Source organism: Mauremys reevesii, linkage group 12 (assembly GCF_016161935.1).
Source record: "Mauremys reevesii isolate NIE-2019 linkage group 12, ASM1616193v1, whole genome shotgun sequence".
Classification (NCBI taxonomy): domain Eukaryota; kingdom Metazoa; phylum Chordata; order Testudines; family Geoemydidae; genus Mauremys; species Mauremys reevesii.
In genome coordinates, this window is record NC_052634.1 from 14,578,248 (window position 1) to 14,592,372 (window position 14,125).

General features: G+C 44.9%; 1 long non-coding RNA gene across 1 annotated transcript in view; it reads right to left on the minus strand.

Moving 5' to 3' along the window:
- Positions 1-1,256: 1,256 nt before the first annotated feature.
- LOC120375791 overlaps positions 1,257-14,125 on the minus strand; it is a 74,214-nt gene continuing 61,345 nt past the window's right edge. Inside the window, exons 5-7 of the long non-coding RNA XR_005586778.1 lie at positions 13,973-14,090; positions 2,442-2,673; positions 1,257-1,475 (exon numbers count right to left, since the gene is read on the minus strand). This is a non-coding gene — a long non-coding RNA (uncharacterized LOC120375791). The remainder of the gene's footprint in view (positions 1,476-2,441; positions 2,674-13,972; positions 14,091-14,125) is intronic.

Genomic DNA, 14,125 nt, shown 5'->3' on the forward strand with positions numbered 1-14,125 from the left:
TAAAAAATAATGCATAGATAATGAAATAATTATGAAGTGCCTCCTTCGTGAACAGAAAATGGGATTTTCCCTGTTTGCTGTCTTCTCTCATTCAGAATTATATGGCCATGTCTTACACCAAGCTGAAATGTAACATCAAACCCAGTGCAAAGCAGTTTTTTAACCTGGAATCTCCAGCCAAATATTTGTCCGTTGTCTCCCATAGACAATAATTGGTAGCCACACTGGATCAGTGCATTCAGCAATACATAATTGGGCCGAAATTTGCATACTGATTTGGGCGCCAATTTGAGACAACTAAACGATCTGGTTTTCAGGAAGTGCTAGGCACCCGCATTCTGGTTTTCAGGAAGTGCTAAGCACCCGCTCTCTGAAAACCAGGCCCCTTTAAGGTGCCTCAAGTTGGTCACCCAAAATCATTAGCCCCCTTGACTATTTGGGCCATGACATGTTAGTCTCACTGTTCATTCACTCTTCACCCAGCCTAGCCATGCTCAGAGTCTTTCTATTACTATTGTCATAGAAACTCATTCAGGAAACTGCTTAAGAACAAGCTTCCCTTTAAGTACGTGCTTTAGGGTGGACTTAAGGTGAAGCACATATTTAAGTCCTTTGAAGAGTAGGGGAGAGTTGGCGATTCAGGGTAAGAATAACCAGTGGCACCTATCAGATCTTTTCCTCTGGCCTCCACCATCCTTTCAGCTCTCTGATCTAGCATTGCCCCATCACAAAATGCCACTAACCTTGCTCTGAGAACCTTCTCTGCAGCAACTCTCATTGACTTCTATGAGCTTATGGATGAGGCACTAAACTCTTCATCTCATTTCAAATCACAGTTAGCAACATCTCTTTTCTCCAAGCCACTAGAGCTTACAACGGTATGACTGCTTGTGTGTTGGATTTTTTTTTTTTTGCGCTTGATGAATTCTAACTGCTTGTAACCCACTGGGAAAATATCTGTATTCTCACTGCATTCCAGGGCTATGGGTATGGTATACAGAAGAGGGTTCTTCTAGCAATTGTAATGACATCTGTATTCTAATAGGAATAGAATTAATAACATTTAAACAAAGCAATAGGGATATTGGGGAAAGGGCAATTTTTTTCCACCAACTTTTTTTTTCCCCCACCATCAAAGAATTCCAAATATTGAAATTTTTCAACCAGCTCCATTCATTTATTAATGAACTAACAAAAACAAAATACACAGTCAGCATGCATCGATTTGTAACACCAGAAGGTACCATAGTGCTCATCCAATCTGACCTCTTGCATAATAGAGGCCAGAACCTTCCCCAGTGATTCCTGCCTTGAGGCAGCTGAAGTAGAACAGATTTGTAAAAAGACACCCAATCTTGATTTAAAGCCCCCCCACACACACACACACCCCTCCGGCATGATGGAGAATACAGCACCTCTGCTCCAAGGGATACATTCCATTTTCAGCAGGCGTTCTGAATGCAGGATTATGCCATCTACATGGTGAAAAAGTAGATAAGGTGTTTTTAATGCATTCACAGTTCTGATCATCTCAAGGGTTATTTGTACCATAGCTTTGGATTTTGTAAAACTATATAAATGTCCATTAAATGCCCTTTTAACAGTTCTCTTTCCTTCTGGACACCATCTCCTCCTCCTCCAGTGTCCTCTCTCTATTTTCTTGCTCATTCATTATATACTATAGGGAGGTCACAATAGAAGGGGATGTGTGAAATGTATATAAAGCAAAGGACATTTATAACCTTTATCAGAGTGCCACTATACTGCAAGGGACACTCCATGAAATGCAGTAGGCAACATTTAAAATAAGTAAATATAAAACTTTCTTTCAAAGTGTATAAATGATCTGCGGAATTCATTGCCACAGGATAACTATGGAGGTGGGGAATTCAAAACACTCATATGAAACATAGGATAAACATTATAAGGGACACAAATCCTCGTTCTCCAGGGTGTAAGTCATCTGCTAATTGTCAGATTAGGAAGCAATTTTTCCAGTGGGAAGGTTATCACATAATTGCCTGTTATGGAGCTTCTCGCACAGCATAACACCGCTCCAATCCAGCCTGTCAATTCCTATACCCCTGTGTAACGATGGAAGTTTATATTGAAGTCACTTTTCTGAGGAAAGTCAGAGGTTTTTGTTTTTTTCTAAGTCTCCAGCTTTCTCAGGAATGATGACAAAGGCCTATTCTCCTTCCAGCATGCCTAGAATCTGCAGGCTTTTCCCAGCAAGCGAGCTACACATGAGGCATCGCAGGGGAAAGATTAGACATGGCATTTGTTAGAATGGCTGGAAGGCTCCGTTATTGCTATTTCAGGAGAGAAAGATTTATGACCACACGTAATGAATGCTAATGGTTTTGTTATCAGGCTGTAGCCATACAAACATTCCCCTGCTAGGTAAGGTTAAAGCAAGCCTTAAACGTAACCTTACAAACCTGGAATGCAGGTGATTAGCTCCTGACAAGCCTGGATAATAATGAATGCACTTCAGAGCTCTGGGCTTCTTTGGCCAGAATAGACTGGAGCTAAAATCACGACTAGGCCTTACTTCAGAGTATCAGGCTGTCTCATGCAGTAAAGATGGCTCGTTAGCTTTCTTTTTAACCTCTAGAAACGCCTCCTGATCCATGTTGATTCTTGTAGCTTTCAACCCTATTTAAAGGCAAACTGAAAAGACATGATTTTCAGAAGCGGCCTCTATGTTTGGGTGAGAAACCACACGCCTGATTGCAAAAGGTGCTGAGTACCCACATCTCCCACGGCCTTCAACTAGGGGCCCAGTATGTTTGCAGATTAGGACCAAGGGGTCTCAAACCGGGCACCTAAAAACTTGGGACAACTTTAGAAAACTTATCTATACATTCTTTGAAAGGTCTTGAGAGTCATAGATTTTAAGACCAGAAAGCCCCATTGTGATTGTCTAGTCTGACATCCTGAACAACACAGGCCATCAAAGTTCCCTGCTTCATGTTCAAGTGAGATTAAATTAATGCCTGAATGTGGGTGAGATAGAAAGTATAGATCCTAGCCACTCATGATCAATACGGAACCATAGCACCTTTTTCTAGAGATGGGAACAGGGGGTGAGTTCAGCACTGCTTCCCTAGAAAAGTCCAGAGTGTTCTTGGCCATTGACCGAGTAGTGGGAGAGCTCAAGAACTGTCTCTCTGTTTGTTCCCATCCCTCATCCCCCCCCACACAGCCCACCATTCAAATCCCCATCCCTCCCTGTCCTGCATCCGCTCTCCGCCACATGTTCTGCAACCAACATGGAGCAAAGACAGACGGCCTAAAAGGAGAAGGACATCCCAATGTTACAGGACCATCCTTATGTACCCAGCACATATGGGTCTACTTAGTTCAACACCAACACTTGGAAAATATCTGTGCTACTGTCCAAGTGCAACAAATTCAGATCCAGCTCTCGAGCAAGATGAAGTGTGGTGGTGTTTGGATTAGGTATTTGGCTTAATTCCTGCTCTCTTTCAACAGGAGACTGGTAGCAGAAGCACACATGGGAAGGGGAAAAGTAAATTAGCAGAGCTGTTCTGGAATTTTTTGATGTAATATTTTTTGCCAGAAAATGCCCGTTTGTCAAAACTATAACGTTTCACATTCTCAAGTCTCATTACATACAACTGCTCAGCACCTTCCAGAATCAGTTCTCAACATAGTAGGGCCTGATGGCACATCTGTGAAGTCAATGTGAGTTAAGGGTGAGCAGGATTTACTAGCAGAATCTTCTCAGAATCTCACACCCTTTGACTCTCGGTCTGTTTGGGGATCAAGAGGAAGCCCTTTCTCACAAAAAACAAAAACAAAACAAAACACTGAGATGGTATGGCCTTTTAGCCCAGCAGTTAGAGCACTCACCCAGGTTGTGTAACAATGTGGAGAGGGAACTTGAACGTGCTTCTCCTCTCTCATAGGTGAGTTCCTTAGCACCAGACTAATGAAGCTGTTCCATTATAACCAAATATCCATTGGAACAGAGACTTAAACGTAGGTCTCCCACATCCCAGGTGAGATCTCTAACCACTGGGATTTAGAGTAATTCTCACTCTATCACCCAATGAACATTCATTAGTTATACGCAATGGAATATCTTCAACAGGAGAGATGGAGAGACACCCACTCCAGAATAGCTCATAGACTGGGCAGTTGCCTTGGAGATGGGATAGCTGAGCTAAAGCCTATGTCCCACATAGAATCATACAATCATTGAAGATCAGGGTTGGAAGAGACCTCAGGAGGTCATCTAGTCCAACCCCCTGCTCAAAGCAGAACCAACTTCAACTAAACCATCACAACCAGGGCTTTATCAAGCCACGCCTTAAAAACCTAAGGATGGAGATTCTACCATTTCCCTAGGTAACTCATTCCAGTGCTTCACCAGCCTCCTAGTGAAATAGCTTTCCCTAATATCTAAGCTAGACCTCCCCCACTTCAACTTGAGACCATTGCTCCTTGTTCTGTCATCAGGGGAATTGACGGGGAGATCTCCTGTTTCCTGGGTGAGTCCCCTATCCACTGTGCTGAAGGTTAGGGGGAAGGGGGCATAATCAGCATTGTATTGTGTGAGACTCATTCTATTAGTTGGTGTCCTCTGAACACGCCTACTGGACTGGGCCCTGCAGGTGATATAGGCAGAACCATACCTAGTTTGAGGATCCCACTGGGGTTTAGATGTAAGCAAGGCACTGGGCATCAGGACCATTGTGGCTGTGCACATACCCGGCAGCAAAAAAGTAGGGGATGTTGCCAGCAGAAATGTAGGAGTCTAGGGACTTTAGGCATCTCCAGGGCTAGGCGGCAGCCGAGTGGATCTAAACATTGGACTTTTAAGGTGCTTAAAGTGGCAGTTTAGCACATAAATGCCTCTGTGGATCTAGTCCTGCATCTTCTATGCCGCAAAAGAGAATCCTCCATTATGCAGCATGGGCCAGCCACCACTAATTTACACTCTCCTTAATAGGTTAGATATATTTTGCTCCATGCAGCTGCCACATGGAATGGAGCAGATAACTGATTCGTCTGAGAAACCATTTTATGCTTCAAAGAGGCCTCCAAGTTTTATAGCCCCCGATTGCTTTTTAGCATCAGAGAAGCATGAAAAACTAATAATGGAATCCCTGGGCACTGCGCACCATGTGTTCAAGTTAAGGATGATTATTATCCTTTTGTGTCTTCTAAGCATTGGTATTTTCATTGCTCATGGTTTGTTTTAATCATCCCTGTTTCATTGGAAACACTTGCGTTCATGCTTCAAGTAAATAGAAGTCTATTATTTGGGTTGTTCAATGGTATTGGGAACAAATTTTATTATATATATGAAATTTACCCCTGTGCAGAGGGCTAACATAAGCTAAGGTGCCATTTAAGTTATTGCCAAAAAGGATCTGAGGGTTATAGTGTATCACAAATGGAAGATGAGTCAACAATATGATGTAGTTGTGGAAAAGATAATATCATTCTGGGGTGTATTAAAAGGAGTGTTGTATATAAGATACGGGAAGTAATTGTCCTTCTCTACTAGGCACTGCTGAGGCCTCAGCTGGAGCAGTGTGTCCAATTCTGTGAACCACACTTGGATGTGGATAAATTGGAGAGAGTCCAGAGAAAAGCAACAAAAATGATAAAAGGTTTAGAAAACTAGACCTCTGAGTAAAGATTAAAAAAAACTGGGCATGTTTAGTCCAAAGAAAAGAAGACTGGGAGGGGGGGGGGCTGATAACAGTCTTCAAATATGTTAATGGCTGCTCTAAAGAGGATGATATGAGTGGCATGGAGAAAGTAAACAAGGAAGTGTTATTTACTCCTCATAACAAACGAACTAGGGGGTCACCAAATGAAATCAATAGGCATCAGGTTTAAAACAACCAAAAGGAAGTATTTCTTCACACAACGCACAGTCAACCTGTGGAACTTGTTACCAGAGGATGTTGTGAAGGCCAAGACTATAACAGGGTTCAAAAAAAGAAGACTAGGTAAGTTCATGGATGATAGGTTCATCAATGGCTACTAGCCAGGATGGGTAGGGATGGTGTCCCTATCCTCTGTTTGCCAGAAGCTGGGAATGGATCACTTGATTATTACCTGCTCTCTTCATTCCCACTGCAGCACCTGGCATTGCCCAGTGTCGGAAGACAGGATGCTGGCCTAGATGGACCTTTAGTTTGACCCAGTATGTCTGTTCTTATGTTATGTTGTAGAATCCCCATCGCTGGAGGTTTTTAAGAACAGGTTGGACAAACACCTGTCAGAGATGGTCAGGTTTACTTGATCCTGCCTCAGAACAAGGAACTGGACATGATGACTTCTCATGGTCCCTTGCAGGCCTACATTTCTAAGATTCTATAAAATTAGGCATACTTGGTGCATGTGCATTGTGCTGGCCCTTTGCTCAGGGAATTTCATCCTTAATGAATAGGTCAAAGATGCCAGAGTGACAGCTCTAGAGACTGATTGGTACCCTCTTCTTACACCTGACTTAGGTGAATCATGGGCTACGGCAGTGCAAGCTTCCCACCCCCGCATTTCTCAATCCTTAGCTTGCAAAGTTCATTCATTCTCCATAGCACTTCCCAGGCTCAGGCTCTTTAATGAGACAGGCAGCAAGGTAGGTAGCTGGTTAAAGACAACTAACATGGTGTTTCTTGCGAGATGGGACAAGCCCAGCAAACTCATTTCACAAAGATGACGATATGGTCATAGCTTTCTATTATGGCCAGCCAGATTTGACCCCCCAATGCTCTGTAGTCTACTATGTACCTGGTGAACCACCCTGTCCTTCTACAGTTTATCCAGTACACTGAAAGCTGGAGTGAGATCACCAGTTAATTTTGCACAGGCCACCAAATACTGAGCAGCTGATACTGATAACGAGCTAGATCTCGGAGCTATGCCAAATTCCACTTGCAGGAGATCTGTTCTTACCTCTTTTGAGCATAGCAACCTCACAGGGTGCAGAACTTCTATTGACCTGGCAAGCTAGAAGGGTAAAAAGCTTGAATTCCATCACTGGTCCTCTGAGTCCAGTCCTCCTGCCCTTGTGCTAAAGCATTAATATCTGGTCTTTGTTTAATCATATTCATGAGGCCTCTTTGGGGTGGACGGTGCCATCCTGGCTGAATGAGCACCTGTCATTTCTACACAGGCTGGGCGGGGGAGAGGGGGTCATCCTGGCTGAGATACACAAAGAGGCAACGATAACAAATTAGCTTGTCAAAGAGGAGAGCAGCATTGCCATTAATGGAAATAGCAGCCGATTACGTGGGCTTTTGTCGCACGACATAATCAAAGACGGGATCAAAGGGAGCTAATATTGCAAATGGTTAACTAGGAAGACATGCTAATGAGATAAAAACGCCAGCCTCACAACCCCTCGCAGCCTTCAGTGGAAGGATAATTGATACTAAATAATGTTATTTGAGCTCGGGTGAAATGCTTTTAAATCTAGATGACAAAGCAGGGAAAATGTTTCTTGGGTTTTTGTTACATTGCCATCACTTCTACTGCTTTATATTCAGCAGTACATGTCAGAGCTGCCCGTGGGAGATAGATCTCTCCCAAAAGCCTCAATCCAGCAAAGCCCTTATGCACATGCTTAGCTTTAACCTGACCTTCAAAGTCAATGGGTCAGTCCTCACTGCAGAGTTAACTCGAGTTACCTGCATGAGTTACTTCTCTTGAGCTAGCCCCACTTGAGTGAGAGCAGCCACACTGAAATAATGCTACAGCTGCTGTGTCCACATTGGCACTGCGCTCACCCATGTGCAGTGCTGAGATTTCTGGGAGCATATCCCCTTGCTCTTAGAACTGAAGCAAGCTGAGCTGCTCTATGAATTCTTTCCCAGAGAATTGTGGGAGAACTGGTCTATCCTTTCTTGGCCCATGAAGGAAATTGTGGGAAGGCACTGGAGGACTAGTGGCACCTGAGTGGAGCTAGCCCACGTTAGCAGCTGACAAGTTGTGTTCACTTGAGTTTCAGCCTGTATCCCCTTTTGGGCCAGCCCACTTGAGTTAAAAGCACCACCACGCTCGAGTGAACGCATTGTGTGTGTGGACATGCCTTGATTTTGGGGTAACAGTTGAGTTATACCTTGAGTTAGCTTCTCAGTGAAGACAAGGTCAATGGAACTTAAAGATAAGCATGGCCGTGAGTGCTTTGCTGACCTAGGGCCTATATGAATATGAAGAGCAAGTGAGATCTTCAGCTGGTATAAATCAGCATGGCTCTGCTGCAATCAGTAGAGTTACATCAGCGTACACCAGCTGAGACTGTGGCCCATTATTTGAAGGTTCACCATCTTGGATAAAGTTACAGAGCATCATGCTCCTAAGCTGAAGTTGAGAAGCTGGGGTCAGGAATGGGCTGTGCTGTGATCCCCACGTAGCATTGTGCTTGTCTTATTTTACTGAGTTATCTGGAGAGTAAATTAGTTTCTTCATCTGGGTGAAGTGAGGAACTGGGGTGCAAAGAATTTGCAGACCGTAAAGTGAATGAAATTAACACCCATTGGGGAGCCAATTAGGATCATCATGCCCAGACTGGTCCTGCTCCATTTCAGTAGAACATTACACTGTTCTGGGCATTACTATCTGTTTTACACCTTTCACCGAAGGCTCCAGCTTTGCCCATTGTCCGAAAAGATGCCAAACTAGATGGACAACTGGACTATCCTGGGATGGCAGGAGGCAGGTTTCTGGACTAGATGGGTCTAGAGTTCTGTTCTGGTGTGGTGGGAAAGCAGGATAGTTGAAGAACTAGCTAGAACCCTCCCTGTAGACTACCCAGACCACTGAGTTGTGGTGATATGTCAATTCCTATGTTCTTCAGGCTAGAGAGAGCATCTCAAGTGTATGAGCGGATGGCAGAGCATTCCAAATGTCAATGGGCAGAAAGCAACACTAGCCAGTCAAGCAGTTGGGATGCATTCTAAGGATGGCCCAGTAAGCAGCCGTGCTTGGAGCCATGCTGATCCAAGAAGTAGATTCACAATGGACCCAGGGGAAACAGCACATCACTTGCACCACCCAGACATCTGAAGCATGAGTAGCTCATGGGGGGGATGATTGCAAAGTAAAATGATCAGATGGGTTGTAGCCCCACAGTGACCCCCAGAGCCACATTCAGAAGAAATCCAGAATCAGTTTAGAAATGCTGGTAGAAGCATTCCCTTCTATAGCTTCTTGCATCTCAGTATGATGAAGAGCTTATATACATTAAGCCTCATGTCACCACAGTGATCTCCCCACCATACAGACTGGGAAACTGAGACACAGAGAGGTTAAGTAGTATGTCCAATCTTCTTCGTAGAGTATGTGCAACGTGCTTCAGGCAGCACATGACCAGGATTCATCACTGAATTTGGTCAGCTGGCTGGTTCATTAGCTTCCCCGGTGTGGGCTGGGAACTGACGGAAAGTGCAATGTGAATGTTGATCCACGCCCCCCAGCATGTTCGACGAAATAACAGCAGCAGAGATCATGAAAAAGCTGAGGAGTCTCAACTCCCAGTTGCCACCTTCTCCAGTACAGCTCCAATCCCTTGCATTAACTACTAGCACACAGTTCCTCTTAATGGCCCTGATTCAGCACAGCACTTAAGCACTTGCATATCTCCAAGCATGTGCTTAAGTCCATCCATATTTAACAATGAACTTAAGAAGGTGCAGCAAAGAGTCCTGTGGCACCTTACAGACTAACACACGTATTGGAGCATGAGCTTTCGTGGGTGAATACCCACTTTGTCGGATGCACGGCTACCCCTCTGATACTTAAGAAGGTGCATATCTTTAGCAGATTCTTAAGTCCATCCATAATCAGAAAAGCACTTCTGCATGTGCTTAAGTACTGAATAGAGAGGGACAAGAACATATTTAAGTTCTTTGCTGAATTGGGGCCAATAGCAGGTGCTGCTAGAGAACCTCAGTGTAAAAGTGCAATAATTTCCAAGGGCTAAGAGCCAGCAGGAGGTCAGTAAGAAATGCAATGAAGGACAGAACTAAAAATAAGGGTTATTTTGTTGTGGTGGTTTTTTTTGTTTTGTTTTTTTTAAGAAGTTCCTTGCAGCAAAATTAATCAAATCAGGACGTTCCCTAGAATCTTTTGTTTTACTTATTTATTGCAATAAGTTCTAGCAAGCTGCTTCCCTGGAGGAAGAAAACTGCTCCGTGCCACACAAAATGAATAATGAAAATTAAGGAAACTCTGTTGCATTTCTAGCCACACACACCTCCCCCGCCCCCACCCCACTAACTGATGCAAAGACAATTACAGAGGCTAAATTAAGACTAATTTTGGCATATCTATTCTGAAGCAACTTGAAAGCACAGGTCCGGTTCCAAAAGCCCAATGGAGGGAGAGAATGCACCAGAGCATATGAGATCTGGCTACATGCTGCTGCTTTAATGTACATCTGAGGCAACAACTGGATGATCCATCAATCCCAATGGAGAAAAAATAAAAATAAACAAACGGAAAGTCTAAATAATGAGAAGCAAGGACTGAAGAGTGACAGACTCATAGACTTTAAGCCCAGAAGGAATCATCATGATCATCTAGTCTGAAATTCCTGCACATTGCAGGCCACAGAACTGCACTCACCCACTCCTGTAATAGACCCCTAGCCTCTGGCTGAGTTATCAAAGTCCTCAAATCATGGTTTAAAGACTTGAAATTACAGAGACTCCACTATTTACACTAGTTTAAATGCATCCAATGAAGTGGGCTGTAGCCCACGAAAGCTTATGCTCAAATAAATGTGTTAGTCTCTAAGGTGCCACAAGGGCTCCTGTTCTTTTTACTAGTTTAAACCTGCAAATTACCTGTCCCCCGGGATGCAGAGGAAAATGAACCACCCACCCCCCAAGGCATGTAGCCAGCAGCAGACCCCTCTGTTGTCTTCAGTGCCCTCTTTTGTGCTGGATCCATTTCTAACGGGCATCAAAATCTAACAAGCATTTTCGCTCATGCTGGTCCTAACTGGATGTCACCATGTCCTCTCTCATCTGGCCCCCTCTCCCGATACTGTATGAACTGGCCAGCAGACTCCTGACACTGCGTAAGGGGATCCTCTTCTCCTTATGGCCAGGGCAAGCAGTAATACTTGTGATAGGGCCCAGCTGCAGACTTTAGAGCCAGATGTGGCATCTCCGTCTAAATTCTCCAAAATTCGGGGTGTTCATTCACAGTCTGGATTGGATTCAGCACCATCTCGAACTAATGCCGTTCAGTGATGACAACCAGAGTGAACCTCAGAACAGGGTAGATGCAGCTCACTGCCTCCCCCTTTTACACTTATTATTTATAGTACATTTGCCTCTAGCAGCGCTAGGGCCTGTACAACTGCGACAGCCACCATCTTTGCCAACATCAGTGACTGAACCAGGAACCTCTGGAGCTAAAGAGCCAAGTTCCCAGCCAAGAGTCATAACAGAATCGCATCCTCTGTGGGCGCGGCACACTTCATTGACCAGTAACACAGAATAAGGAAGATTACAGTCTAAATAAACAGGACAGAGAAGGGGAAAGAGACAACGTGATCCATCAGAAGTCCCACTTCAGATCAGTGGCAGAGCTAGGGTTACTACCCAGGTCTCCCAGGTTCTGTCTACACAGCATTTTGGAGTGAGTTTCCCAGCTTGGGTTAGCAGGGCTCGTGCTAGAACTCTCGAAATAGCAGTGTAGACAGCACTTTGCCATTGCAGCTCAGGCTGAGGGGTTGAGACCTGAAGCTCACCCCGCTTCCCTAAGTATCAGAGTTGGAGCGCCAGCCTGCACCACAACATCCCAACACTGTCTGCAGAGCTACTTTGAGAGTGCGTCTGTGAGACCCGCTCACACAGGTCTGTCATCCTGGGCTGGGAGGCTTGCTCCAAAATTCGGTGTAGACATACCCTCAATTATCAGTCCAGTAAGCCCTATCCACTACACCAGTAGCTCTCAGACTTTTGTACTGGTGACCCCTTTCACACAGCAAGCCTCTGTGTGTAACCCCCTCCCTTATAAATTAAAAACACATATATTTAACACCATTATAAATGCTGGAGGTAAAGCGAGGTTTGGGGTGGAGGTTGACAGCTCGCAACCCCCTGAGGGGTCCCAACCCCCAGTTTGAGAACCCCTGCACTACACACTACTTCTTACCAGCAGTGCCAATGCTTCGGTCTCCTTGGTCTGTTAATCCCCTGCCAGAATGCAGAAGTGTTTCCCTCCCTTCTCCCGTATGGTAGAGGAGCTAGTGATCAGGTTTATTAGGCTGAGCTGTTGCAATCCTTTGCCCTGCCTCCATGGGGATGCCAGAGATTTCCTGTTCTCCCAAACACAGGCCAGGGAAGAGCTCACCGGAAGTTTTTACACCCTTCTCCATGGGGAATTTTCCTCCGGTTCCCCAATGGACAGGGGTTCCAAAGCCATCACTTTCATGGGCACACGTAGGAGTGGAGGGCTGGTTCCCACTCCGCTAGCTCTATCCAGACTAAGAGAGATCACCTGAAATAACTTTCCCAAATCTGCACAGCAACTAAGTGGTCGAGTTAAGGCCAGCCCAGGCAGAGACAGAAGAGATTTTGCCACCAGGATTTGGATAAATGGTTAGACTCTTGGCCCACCTTGATCAAATTACACAAGCTATTTCAAGGTAGCCATCTCCTTCCATAGGCCACAAAGTTTATGCTGCACAAAACAAACCCATTACATGGAGATGAGTGTAAAACGTAAACAAATAGCTGTAGCTAATTACTGAGGCATTGGTGCCATGCGAGGCACTGAATGCTGCTTGACAAGCTAAGGATATTTGTGGTGCACTTATAAATAACAATTGTTTTGCTCGTTGCCAGCCCCGTGCCCTATTTAATTCTCTTCCTGAACTCCTTGGTCTGGTCTTACACTCTGCCACTGACATGCCTTGTGGTTGGCAATGAAGGGCAAGTTTGAGCAGATGAAGTGGGAGCCCGGTTCAAACCAGCCTCCAGTTTTGGGCTTGCAAAACCCAAATCTAATTGATGAGATTTAGCAAAACCCAAATCACTTCTGTCGGGCCCATCCCTAGATGCATGTTATTGACTTACATATACGTACAGCACCTATTCCAGCTGCAGAGCCAACAGAGGGTAAACGTACAAAAGAAAGATAAAGCTCCCAATTTCTCTGGTATCTGAGCACCTGGTATCTGGCATCTGAGCACCTGGTATACCAGGGGTGGCCAAACTGTGCTCATGAACCACACGTGGCTTTTTTACCGTTCAAGTGTGGTTCACAGAGCCCCCCATTCTCCACCTATCAGACTGGGCAGGGGGGAGATCAGGGCTTCTGCCCGGAAACAGGGTGGTGGCACTGGGGGCTTCTGCCAGGAAGAGGGGTCTAAGGGCTTTAGCCCCGTGCTCCAGCAGGTGTTGCCCCAGGGACAGGTTGTGCGCGTCTTGCAGCTCTCAAACTTCTGAAGATTATTGTATGCGGCTCAGAGGGTCAGTAAGTTTGGCCACTCCTGACATATACTCTACTGAATTTATCCTCGTTATGAACCCCATCACGTAGGACAGTACTACCCTGCTTTTCCAAATGATGGCACTGAGGTGCAGAGTATGCAAGGCCCTGATTCAGTATAGCGCTTAAGCATCTGCTTTGCTTTAAACACATGAACAGCCTAGCTGATGTCAAAGCATTCATTTAAGCCAAGAGATTACTCTGGACCCGAAAATGAAGTGCGTGCTTTACTGGATCAGGACCTAAAGGGATTTACCAAGATCAAACCTAGAGCAGGAGTAGAAGCCGGGTATTCTGACTCCCACTCTGCCTTAAGCACAAGTCAGCCTTCCTTCCTATACGTCACATGGGAGCTATGAAGAATGAAGGGGATACAAATGAATCAAGGATGACTTCAGAGCATCAGGAAAGAAAAACAAAGATGGTCTGATACAAGTAAATCTAGTCAGAGATCCTCCTTGAAAATCCTTCCACTAACCTTGCCAAAGACTTTTCCAATGCTACATGGGAGTGACACAAGCAGGAAACTCACTACAGTGCAGCCACTGAAGGGGATATGCCTGTGCAACGTCCATATTTCAAGCGACAATCCAGCCCTTTAAATGTAAAACAATTAGACAGAGATGAGCAT